The following is a 12,992-nucleotide window of genomic DNA, read 5'->3' as shown; positions in this document are numbered from 1 at the left end:
ATAGCGCCTACGGCTGTACAATGGTGGCTGCGACCATGAAACTCTCAGAATATGTAGTTGTGATATATATTTTCCAAACGGGAACAGGTAATCGGTCGGTTATAGTCAAAAACATTGTTTTATAGCTTAATTATTTTTTGACCTTGAGAGGGAGCTATACATCAAAAAGATTTTATTATTTACAATTTCATAACTTTAGACTCGATTTCAACCGCGACAACGATCACTGAATATTGTAGGATCGCATATGCTTCCAATATGTTCATTTGAACCAAATTCATGACCCCATACCAAAACTTTGTATTACCTTTAAGACATTGTAAATTGTAATCTTGCTGATCTTTATATTTACTTTTTAATTTGTGACATTGTTTAATATTCTTGCCATTCTTAGGGTCTTCCTGCATGTACACGTGTACCTTAAAAAAACTATTTGATACTTGCGTGAACTTTTGACAGTATTGATTGTTCATCCCACCAAAATAAGTGCCAAATACCTTGATACCAGCATTTATTATCACTTGTTCATCTATGTGTGTATATGAATAACAATGGAGGTTAACTTTGTGTAAGTATATGAGTAAATGTCTTTTTTGCTCCAAAAAGATGATAAGATTTATGGGGATTATCTACACACAGTTTTTTTTTCTCAGCTTTTAATGATGATTTCCCACAATTGTTGCTACAGTGTAGCTACACAATTTCTTGTCTGGTGCTGAATAAACTTGTCCATAGCATGCATGGAGATCGATGCATTACTGGAATTTTATTTTCTGAAAATGCACCATATATAATCGTGCAGACTTTCAGTCAAGATATCACCATGCATAGAGGTGGCAATTTTATTAGCCTCATACTATGTGACCAGGGGGGTGTTTCACAACGATCCTAAGTCAAACTTAACTTTAAGTTAGACTTAAACATTTGGAAAGCCATTTGTAGCCTTAAAATGAAATATATTCAAAAGCTAAATTCAATTATTTTAGACTTTTTATAAATTCCACCTCAAGAACATGAAATCTCCTTGATAATAGAAAATATGAATGATTTGAATCAACATTTTATGCCTTTTATGCCTTTTATGCCTTTTATGCCAACGGCTTTCTATAATTGTTAAGTCCAACTTATAGAGACAAGTTTAACTTAGGATTAAACACCCCAAGGTACCCGCACAACACTGCACACACATATAAACACAAAAAGGTCACATGTTATGTAGTTTGTCAGCATGGTCAAATTGCATTTTGGGCATTTCTTCTACGTATTTTTGAAACTTAATGAGCAGTACAAACTAATGTAAAAGTGGTACTTTGGGAAGTGTTTTGTAGACATATGTTGGTATGATCTCCAGTTTGTTGAAGTGGTTCTCAATTTTAACATCCTTTCCCTAAAGTAACTGTCCCTCCTTTTTTCATTGGGTTAGAAACATCCAAGTTTGGTGCCGTGTCCAGTGTACAAAGCTCCTCTTTTGGAATCAGACCTAAGCTAACAAATAACTTTCTAGCAACTTTGTTGTGGGTTTGTGGTGCCAGCTAGGCCATGTACCATTGAAAATATGAAATATTGAAATGTCAGGAATATGAAAATGATGTGTTATATAATCAAAACAAGATTTATATTAGCAATACATCAGAGCATTGAAATTAGCCATGAGTTAATCTTTCTTTCAAGTTGTTTTCTGAAATGTCTTTGTACTTCGGTATTATGAATTAGATAAGTGGGATTCCATTACTCACTGAATTACGAACACCAAAGCTTTTCAGAGATGAACATTATGTGATTTTTAGATTTTTTTATATGTACTTGATATTCCGTCCACACTTCTTCAGCCTTGAAAAAATTTGATTGCCTAAGTAGTGCTTTGCTTTCTCAAAATATGAGATTAAGAGAGAGAGAGAGAGAGCTGGCTGGCACTGTTTCATTAAACTTATTAACAATTACAACTACTGCCACAAATCTTATGACAAATCTACTCACAGCCAATCCAATGCAAGGATTTCAGTAGCTTATAACAATCATCGTAATTGAATTGTTATTGACAACAAGTTTTATGAAACGGGGCCCTGGCGTGCAACTAGGCAGACTCTGGAACGTAATGTCTGTTCAGAGCCTAAAGGGTGTTTGCTCATGTAAGTTTATACAGCGCTATACCCTTCTGGATCCAAGCAGACATGTATTATCTTTGTATTTTCAAAAGAAATGATTATAAGCCTAAAAACTTAAAGTATTACTAGGTATTCAATTGTGTATTTATATAGTTATAAATGTTGTATATTTACACCCTAACATCAAAACAATGTTTGCAGGATAGTTTAAATTAGATATATTTATTATAAATTGTTTGTAAATAGTATCATTACTACTATAAATCGATTTTAGTATTTACATGTACATGTGTATATAGATAATGTAATATATTAAAGGATTTTTAGATTTAAATGTATGTACTTATGTTTTATTCTCTTCCTACATGTAGTATTGGGATGATCTGCCGATGATTGTTAGTATCTAAAGCTACGGTCACAAAGGTTCGTACGAATTTCCATGGTCTAAAAATCGTTCGTACGGCGTTCGTAGCAGTTTGTAATGGCATTTTTGACCGAGGCTTTAGTTTATTGCAGAGTATAAAAATCATTTCTTCTCAAAGTTATACATTGAATTTCGTACATATTATAGCACTCTTTATACAGTGCGTATGAAAAAAAGGAGACCAAAATTTAGTAGATAAGATAAGATAAGATTTTATTCGTCTTTCTTTCAAATGACATACAGAGCATAACATTGGATCATAACACATTTACAAAGCAAAATAACAAATTATGATAATGATAAAAAACATAGCTAACTAAAAGAAAGACGAGGAGACCCTGGTAAAAGCAGAGCTTGTAATTATTAGGGTCCCCTCTGAGCCGGATAAAACATGATGAATAGATATTTGTGACTACCTAAGAATACAATAGGGAAAAGGGGGTATAACAAAACAAGAAGTGTACACACACACAACAACAGCAACAAAAAGAGAGACTAGACTAGACAAGACGGGAGAAAAAAGAAAATATGAGAAATAATAGAAGAATACAGCACATCGACAATAGGCACAGCACACAACGGGCACAAGACAACAGGGGGAGGGAATAAGAGGTTGACAATCTGAAAATATTCAGTTAGACACATATTAATATCAAGAAGAAAATTTACATTTATAGTAATACATAATATATCTTGGCACCATAATAACTACAAAAATGAACTACTCTATGAGTCACAGTATTTATCGAGAAGATAAACCTTAAGTTTACACTTAAATGAAGAGAGACTAACAGATTGCTTAACGCTAGAGCCTAGAGAGTTCCAAAATTTAGGTCCAGTAAAAACCAAAGTATTAAAAGTTAACTTTGTCCTTACTTGGGGTAAGTGAAACGCAGAGGCATTTCGTGTAGCATGGTCATGAACTTGACTATTTTTCTTAAAAATGCTGACTAGAACCTGTGGAAGGACACCAGAATCGAAGTTGTACATTAAAGAACCCAGTTGAAGGTGATAAATATCTTGCACCTTTAAAATTCTATGCGTATAAAAAAGCGGATTAGTGTGCGTACGAAAGCTAACGTTACAAATAATTCTTAAGACCCTCTTTTGAATCAAATATAACTTTTCAAGGTTAGTTTTAAGAGAGTTACCCCAAGCAAGAACACCATAATTAAGATAGGGGAGGATTAATGTTGAGTACATTAATAAAAGGATGCCTTTAGGTAAAATTGATTTCAATTTATGAATTACGCCACTGTTTCTTGACAATGTCTTATAGAGATGATTTACATGAATTTTCCAACTCATTTGCTCATCAATGTGCAAACCAAGGAATTTTGTTGATGATACCCTATCTATCAATACATTATTAAATGATACATCTCCTGGAAGCACTTTGATTGTATTACTAAAAACATATAATTTGTCTTTTGCAGATTTAAAGACAATTTATTTGCTTGAATCCACAAAGTAACTTTACTTAGTTCGAAATTAACCGTTTCTAACAGAGTTTGTGAATTTTTGTGTGAATAGTACAAGCTGGAATCATCAGCAAATAAGATGAATGACAAAATATCAGATGAGAAATGAAAGTCATTAATATATACAATAAACAAGAGCGGACCAAGGAGAGATCCCTGAGGAACGCCGCATGTGACATTCTGTAACCCTGAATCAAAACCGTTTAAAGAAACAAATTGTTTCCTGTCAGCTAAGTAGCTCTTAAACCAGTCCAGAGCTGTGCCCCTGACACCATAATGCGATAATTTCCCTAGCAAAATTTCATGATCTATAGTATCAAATGCCTTGGAATAATCAAGGAATATACCGATTGTGTGCATCTTTTTGTCGTAGTATCTAATTAAGAAGTAATTAACCTATGTGGCCTTGAATCATATTACATGGTAACAGGTGTCGTGGTCGAGTGGATAAGTCACCGGACTGTGGATCACAAGGTCCGCGGTTCAAGTCCCGCCGCGGCACTAATGTCCTTTGGCAAGACATTGATCTACATTTGCCACTCTCCACCCAGGTGTTAAAATGGGTACCCGGTAGGATGCGAAAGCTAATGTGGTTTGATTAGCATGTGGCGCTTGTAAAATGGCGACTGGCTGGAATGCTCCCCAGGGAGTGGAGAATGTGCATACCTTGTGTGCGGGTAAGCCTGAATCCGATGACCGGGGTAATAATAATATGTTGTAAAGCGCTGTGATACACATGTATGTCTGTAAGAGCGCTATATAAATGCCAATATTATTATTATTATTAATCTTGATCTAAGGAGACATGAACGAAGGTAACTAATGATACCATTATCACTATTATGCCACGGGTGACTGAGTAGCCGTCTTTTCAACAGGTATTATCAAAATCCTCTTGTACTTAGTTGGGCTGAAGCAAAGAATGTGGATCAAAAGATGTTAAGTATGTTATCTCATTCCAAAAAACAATTGCTCACTCATTTACATTGACCATTTAGCAGTTTAAAAAAAGATAAGATATTAATATCAACTCAAACTCAGGGAAATGCTTAATGCAACCATAATTTATGACATTCTCTTTGTTAATGACGATTACAATCTCGAGTTCATTCACATCCCTTGTTTAAGGTAACCCTTCTCATCGAGTGATGCATAATCATGAAAGTCTACTGTCAATTTCTTTGATACATATATCATATGTGTTCTTTCTTGCATGTGGCCGGGTTTAGTAATCTTTGAGTTTTCATGTGCTATTTAAGATAAACACTTTGCCCTTTATGCATGTGAAATGGCAGAGAAAACTTAGATATCATGAAACAAGAAGCTAGTAGGCTGTTCAAAACAATTAAAGGTTATCCTATGGATCTAAGCAAGGTTCTGTGAAAGCATAGATACATTGCATCATTTCAAACAATGAAGGAGTAAGTTTTGAGGCAGAATTTAACTTTTGAAATGATTTAAGACCAAAGAAACACATGTATATAATTATGGCCTGACCCACATTCGTTCCATCAGCCCAAACTTGGTACAAGGCGATTATGACAGCACTTAATAAAGACCCTGCTGCTCAGTCACCTGTGGCAGTAATATTATGAATAGGGTGTCATTGGATAGAAAACGGGTTACTCTTCAACATGAAATAGATTTAAAATTCATATTGGTTATTGGGAACTACCAAAGTTGGATATTCTTTTTTGATATGCAGTGTATATTTCAGATTCTAAATCATATTGATTATACATGTCTTTCATGAGAAATAATATATTCATGACATTCAGTGATGACCATGATGAAGCCTTTTAATGTGAATAAATATTCAATGAGATTTACATGCTTCTTATTTTGATGGTCTTATAGAGTGGTGAAGTGTGACATCATCAAAAATCTATTTTTAGAATTTCTAATTTTTTTCTTCATTTTCCGAAAGAGTATCAAAAATAATGTCAGAATGTCGAAAACCAATTGAATATGTTAAGTATTGGCTGAGATATGACCATCTGAATAAATTATGTTCTATATGGGAACTCGGTGTTATAGTGCTCTGGTTCATAAAATTAGGAACCAGAGCCCATAGGTTCCCATAGGTACTCTATATCAAATAAAGTTGATACTATATTTGGCACACACAAGTGTTGTTTTTTCCTGTTCTTTTTCTGAAGTTCTTTCGACAACTGACAAGATGTGTGCTAATGCACTGTAAAACAGAATAACTCTGAACAAAAGAACTATTAAAAAGAATTTCACAAATTTTGTGATTGCTCTAGATTCATGAAATTATCATGCAGCAATATTATTAGATAGCATACAAATGTTTGAATTTTGAATATGCAACAGTTATGTGCCGTAATGTTGGCTATATGCAAACAAATTCCAATCACATAGTTTTGGTAGTGATTATTCTTAAAATTAAAAAAGTGGGACTTCAGGCCCAGGTTTAAAACCAGCTGGCTGATCTTACATTCACATTCATACTGTCCGAACCTCGCGATTCTTCTCATTCTATTATATCCCAAGTTGGCCACTCAATATTCAAATTTTCATTTTCTTTTCTTTTTTTAAAATCTTTATATATCAAATTGAAATCCAACTACCACATAAGTCTGTGAATATTGATGTGTATCCCCTCTTTCTTTTTTTCTTCCTTTTTCTGTCTTTTTCCCTTTTACCAATATTTTGTTCCTCCATATTTGTATTATTATGTATCCTTTCAGGGTAGTCATATCAAATGCCTAAAAGAGCTGTGCATATTTGGGAGTCATTTATACAATGTGCTAATAAGGTACTGGTCTAATATTACATGGCCTCTCATAATAAATAGATATTGCATATTTAGGAAAAAATTGTATTTTTAGTACTTTTTATTTTTTATCAAAGAATGGGAAGTTAGAGAACAGAAGTAAGACATTATATGTCATAACTTGAAAAAATATAGCACCAACCATAATGAAAATTAACAAAGACAATGAATAAATAAAGACGATGTATGCATATATTTATAGAAACAAAAAGTCTGGCAGTAGAATTTATCGTGCATATTATACTGATTTTAGGAGATATATGCAGACGCGGATCCAGGATTTTACAATAGGGGGGGGGGGCCGGAAATTTGAAAATTGCGCAGACCGTTTTTTCAACTCGACATACCAATACTGACAAGGTCATATTAGAAGCACCATACCGGTACAATTTTTGACATTTTCATCAGGGGGGGGGGGGGGGGGGGGTATAGCCTCTTACCCGAAAAGTAATTTTCTGGTTTCACAATTCGAAATAGTGAACGAAGCGAGCGAGCAACAATTTGAGCATAATATGTATTTTGTGAAAGTGTTATTTATCACCAAAAAAAAACGAGAAAAGATATCAAAAACTCATATTCGGGCAGCTCGCTGTTTCCTCCCCCCCCCCCCCCCATTACGCGCGAAGCGCGAAAGCTTTGACCTTTCTTTAATTGTTAGAGAAAGAAGACGATTTGTTGTACCATTCTCGACTCTTAATCCTTGTCTGAATTCAGTTTCCTCCCGCCCGCGCGAAGCGCGGACGCTTTGGCCTTTCAATAATTATTAGAGAAAGAAGAAGATTTATTGCACCATTCTCGACTCTTATTACTTGACTGAATTCAGCCCCCCCCCCTCCCGCGCGAAGCACGGAAACTTTGGCCTTTCATAGTTTAATGAAATTATTAGAGAAAGATGATTTGTTGTTCCATTTTCGACTCTTAATCTTTCTCTGAATTAAGTTCCACTCCCCTCTCCCGCGCGAAGCGCGGAAGCTTTGACGTTTCATTAAATTATAAGGGAAAGGAGACGATTCTTTGTACTATTCTCGACTCTTAATCCTTGTCTGAATTCAGTTTCCTCCCGCCCGCGCGAAGCGCGGACGCTTTGGCCTTTCAATAATTATTAGAGAAAGAAGAAGATTTATTGCACCATTCTCGACTCTTATTACTTGACTGAATTCAGCCCCCCCCCCCTCCCGCGCGAAGCACGGAAACTTTGGCCTTTCATAGTTTAATGAAATTATTAGAGAAAGATGATTTGTTGTTCCATTTTCGACTCTTAATCTTTCTCTGAATTAAGTTCCACTCCCCTCTCCCGCGCGAAGCGCGGAAGCTTTGACGTTTCATTAAATTATAAGGGAAAGGAGACGATTCTTTGTACTATTCTCGACTCTTAATCCTTGTCTGAATTCAGTTTTCCCCCGCCCGCAAGTAGCGCGTAAGCTTTGACGGTTCATTAAATTATTAGAGGAAGAAGACGAATCGTTGTACCTTTCTCGTCTCTTAATCCTTGTTTGAATTCAGTTTTCTCCCCCTCCGCGCAAAGCGCGGAAGCTTTGACGTTTCATTAATTTTTAGATAAAGAAGAAGACTTCTTGTACCATTCTCGACTCTTATTACTTGAATGAATTCAGCCCCCCCCCCCCGCCTCCCGAGCGAAGCACGGAAACTTTGGCTTTTCACTAGTTTAATGAAATTATTAGAGAAAGATGATTCGTTGTTCCATTTTCGACTCTTAATCCTTCTCTGAATTGAGTTTTCCCCTCCCCACAAGTAGCGCGTAAGCTTTGACGTTTCATTAATTATTAGAGAAAGAAGAAGATTTGTTGTACCATTCTCGACTCTTATTACTTGAATGAATTCAGCCCCCCCCCCCTCCCGCGCGAAGCACGGAAACTTTGGCCTTTCATAGTTTAATGAAATTATTAGAGAAAGATGATTTGTTGTTCCATTTTCGACTCTTAATCTTTCTCTGAATTAAGTTCCACTCCCCTCTCCCGCGCGAAGCGCGGAAGCTTTGACGTTTCATTAAATTATAAGGGAAAGGAGACGATTCTTTGTACTATTCTCGACTCTTAATCCTTGTCTGAATTCAGTTTCCTCCCGCCCGCGCGAAGCGCGGACGCTTTGGCCTTTCAATAATTATTAGAGAAAGAAGAAGATTTATTGCACCATTCTCGACTCTTATTACTTGACTGAATTCAGCCCCCCCCCCCCTCCCGCGCGAAGCACGGAAACTTTGGCCTTTCATAGTTTAATGAAATTATTAGAGAAAGATGATTTGTTGTTCCATTTTCGACTCTTAATCTTTCTCTGAATTAAGTTCCACTCCCCTCTCCCGCGCGAAGCGCGGAAGCTTTGACGTTTCATTAAATTATAAGGGAAAGGAGACGATTCTTTGTACTATTCTCGACTCTTAATCCTTGTCTGAATTCAGTTTCCTCCCGCCCGCGCGAAGCGCGGACGCTTTGGCCTTTCAATAATTATTAGAGAAAGAAGAAGATTTATTGCACCATTCTCGACTCTTATTACTTGACTGAATTCAGCCCCCCCCCTCCCGCGCGAAGCACGGAAACTTTGGCCTTTCATAGTTTAATGAAATTATTAGAGAAAGATGATTTGTTGTTCCATTTTCGACTCTTAATCTTTCTCTGAATTAAGTTCCACTCCCCTCTCCCGCGCGAAGCGCGGAAGCTTTGACGTTTCATTAAATTATAAGGGAAAGGAGACGATTCTTTGTACTATTCTCGACTCTTAATCCTTGTCTGAATTCAGTTTTCCCCCGCCCGCAAGTAGCGCGTAAGCTTTGACGGTTCATTAAATTATTAGAGGAAGAAGACGAATCGTTGTACCTTTCTCGTCTCTTAATCCTTGTTTGAATTCAGTTTTCTCCCCCTCCGCGCAAAGCGCGGAAGCTTTGACGTTTCATTAATTTTTAGATAAAGAAGAAGACTTCTTGTACCATTCTCGACTCTTATTACTTGAATGAATTCAGCCCCCCCCCCCCCCCGCCTCCCGAGCGAAGCACGGAAACTTTGGCTTTTCACTAGTTTAATGAAATTATTAGAGAAAGATGATTCGTTGTTCCATTTTCGACTCTTAATCCTTCTCTGAATTGAGTTTTCCCCTCCCCACAAGTAGCGCGTAAGCTTTGACGTTTCATTAATTATTAGAGAAAGAAGAAGATTTGTTGTACCATTCTCGACTCTTATTACTTGAATGAATTCAGCCCCCCCCCCGCCTCCCGAGCGAAGCACGGAAACTTTGGCTTTTCACTAGTTTAATGAAATTATTAGAGAAAGATGATTCGTTGTTCCATTTTCGACTCTTAATCCTTCCCTGAATTGAGTTTTCCCCTCCCCGCAAGTAGCGCGTAAGCTTTGACGTTTCAATAAATTATAAGGGAAAGGAGACGATTCTTTGTACTATTCTCGACTCTTAATCCTTGACTGAATTCAGCCCCCCCCCCCGCCCGCAAGTAGCGCGTAAGCTTTGACGGTTCATTAAATTATTAGAGGAAGAAGACGAATCGTTGTACTATTCTCGACTCTTAATCCTTGTCTGAATTCCGTTTTCCCCCGCCCGCAAGTAGTGCGGAAGCTTTGACGTTTCATTAATTATGAGAGAAAGAAGAAGATTTGTTGTACCATTCTCGACTCTTAATACTTAACTAAATTCAGCCCCCCCCCCCTCCCTCCCGCGTGAAGCACGGAAGCTTTGGACTTTCATGATTTAATGAAATTATTAGAAAAAGAAGATGATTCGTTGTTCCACTTTCGACTCTTAATCCTTATCTGAATTTAGTTTTCCCCTCCTGCGCTTTGCGCGAGAGCTTAGCGTTTCATTAAATTATTAGCGAAAGAAGACGATTCTTTGTACCGTCCTCGACTCTTTATCCTTGTCTGAATTGAGTGCCCCCCCCCCCCTCCCGCGCGAAGCGCGGAAGCTTTGGCGTTTCATTAAATTATTAGAGAAAGAAGACGATTCGTTGTACCGTTCACGACTCTTAATCCTTGTCTGAATTGAGTTCCCCCCCCCTTCCCGCGCGAAGCGCGGAAGCTTTGTCGTTTCATTAAATTATAAGGGAAAGGAGACGATTCTTTGTACCATTCTCGACTCTAAATCCTTGGCTGAATTCAGTTTTTCCCCGCCCGCGCATAGCGCGTAAACTTCTGATGTTCCATTAAATTAATTATTAGAGAAAGAAGACTAATCGTTGTACCATTCTCGTCTCTTAATCCTTGTCTGATTTCAGTTGCCCCTCTCCTGAGCGAAGCGTGGAAGCTTTGGCATTTTATTAAATTATTAGAGAAAGAAGTCGATTCGTTGTACCGTTCTCGACTTGTCAGAATTTTCTTCTTTTTTTCTTTGTCTACTCCTTTTTCGTCCTATGTACTCTTACTGCCCCTACCGCCCCTGGCTACGCGCCTGCTTAAAGGGAAAATGAAACAATCATGATTGTGATAGCACACAATTAGGTTAGTAGAAATGAAAGGGAGAAAAAAAGATCTATTACCCAAGCGATATTTTGCAATGTTGAAATTATGCATTCTGGAAGAATTCCGCTATATTTCTTTCTAGCTATATTTCTAAATTTCCTGGGGGACGTGTCTCCGTATCGGGCCCAGGAATGTCGCCCCTGTCCATGATTACTACCAACATGAGTTCAAATACAAGCACAAGCGAGTTGGTATGAGCTGAATCCAAATGAAGGGCAAAATAAGAGTTATGAAGTGGCCCTACCGTTAATTTAAAATTTGACTGTTGAGTATATAGCTTCTATTTAAAAGACATCCAAAATATTGTGCCCTTTTTCAGATTTTATGCGGCCGGCCCGGCCCCCTCTATTCAATAACGTTTGCCAAGCCTTCTGGAATGACCCCAAATCTCCCGATTACAGTTTTCCCTTATTCGTCGTTACTGTCACTTAGCGCCATTTCCTTGTCTTTCCCCCTTTCTTACCGACTTTTCTCTCCCCCCCCCACCCACTCAGTATAGGGTACGCACATGTATGTTCCCTCTCTTTGAAAGCACCCCTCTCCGGTGTAAGTCAGTACGGGCCGGATTTGTGTGTATTACGGGCCGGACTTTGTTGCATGAAAAGTAACTCTTTATCGGAAATTTTGGGGACACAAATTCGGTCCCTTCGACCCCGGAGTGGGAGGGAGGGGGGGGGGGGGGGGAGTTGGGCTTTCTTCTTTACCTTTTCTTTTCTCTTTATTATTCTCTTCCCTTTTCTTTTCCCTTCTCCTTTCTTTTTTTCTCTTCTTTTCTTCCTCTTTTTTTCTTCCTTTTTTTTTGCGCCGCCAACAGGGGGGGGGGGGGGGGGGGCGGCCGTTTCGGCCCCCTGGATCCGCCACTGTATATGTGCATGTAAAGTGCAGCACTTTTTCAAAATGTTGGCTTACATTGAAATGAATGAAATACATAAAGAAAAATATAAGAAAGGCAGGGATTAAAATTATACCTGACACTTACCATAGTACTGTTTGCTTTTGAAATATCATTCCACATTTTGTGGTCTGGCTCAATAACTTTAGGTTTAGATCCCTCAAAACAACAAGATAAAGAGGTAGAAAGGGGAAGGATTTCTACACACTGTATCCATTTTTTGTTGCATGACCATATTGCATTAAACACCAGGGGGGTGTTTTGCAAAGACTAAGATCGACTTTAAGTTGGACTTCACTATGGCAGGCCGTTCATGCCACTATTACTCTCACTATTTACTGGCATTAGTCTCTCAAGGGACGTACAAATCGTGGTCACAAATCTACATAATTTACATTTTTTGATAATTCATTATTGAACGAAAAATATCATCTAAAGATCATAGTTAAGTCCAACTCCAAGTGGATCTTAGACTTTGTGAAACACTCCCCAGGATTTTTTTTAAAAAGCTTTGAAATACTTAAATTGGCAACACATTGAGAGGTTTATCAAATTGGCCATTTTTATAATCTTTTTTGACAAGTCGATGTCTTCACCATTGTTAAAAAAATGCGTCTAGAAAAAAATCAGCAAATTTCGGCAAAGTTTGTATCATGTTTGTTCTAAAAAGATTCCCCATCTATACCGGTACAAAAGAAATTTGCCCCACATTATTAGAAGTATGATATTCTGTTTTCTTTTTAATGAGCATCCTGTACTCATTACCGGAGTGTTGGCTCAGTCAGTAGAGCGTCCGCCTCACAACGGGAGGTCGT

The sequence above is a fragment of the Strongylocentrotus purpuratus genome, unplaced genomic scaffold (assembly GCF_000002235.5).
Source record: "Strongylocentrotus purpuratus isolate Spur 01 unplaced genomic scaffold, Spur_5.0 spur5_contig_846, whole genome shotgun sequence".
NCBI lineage: Eukaryota > Metazoa > Echinodermata > Echinoidea > Camarodonta > Strongylocentrotidae > Strongylocentrotus > Strongylocentrotus purpuratus.
The sequence above is the reverse complement of the archived record's forward strand: the minus strand, read 5'-3'. Positions refer to the sequence as shown.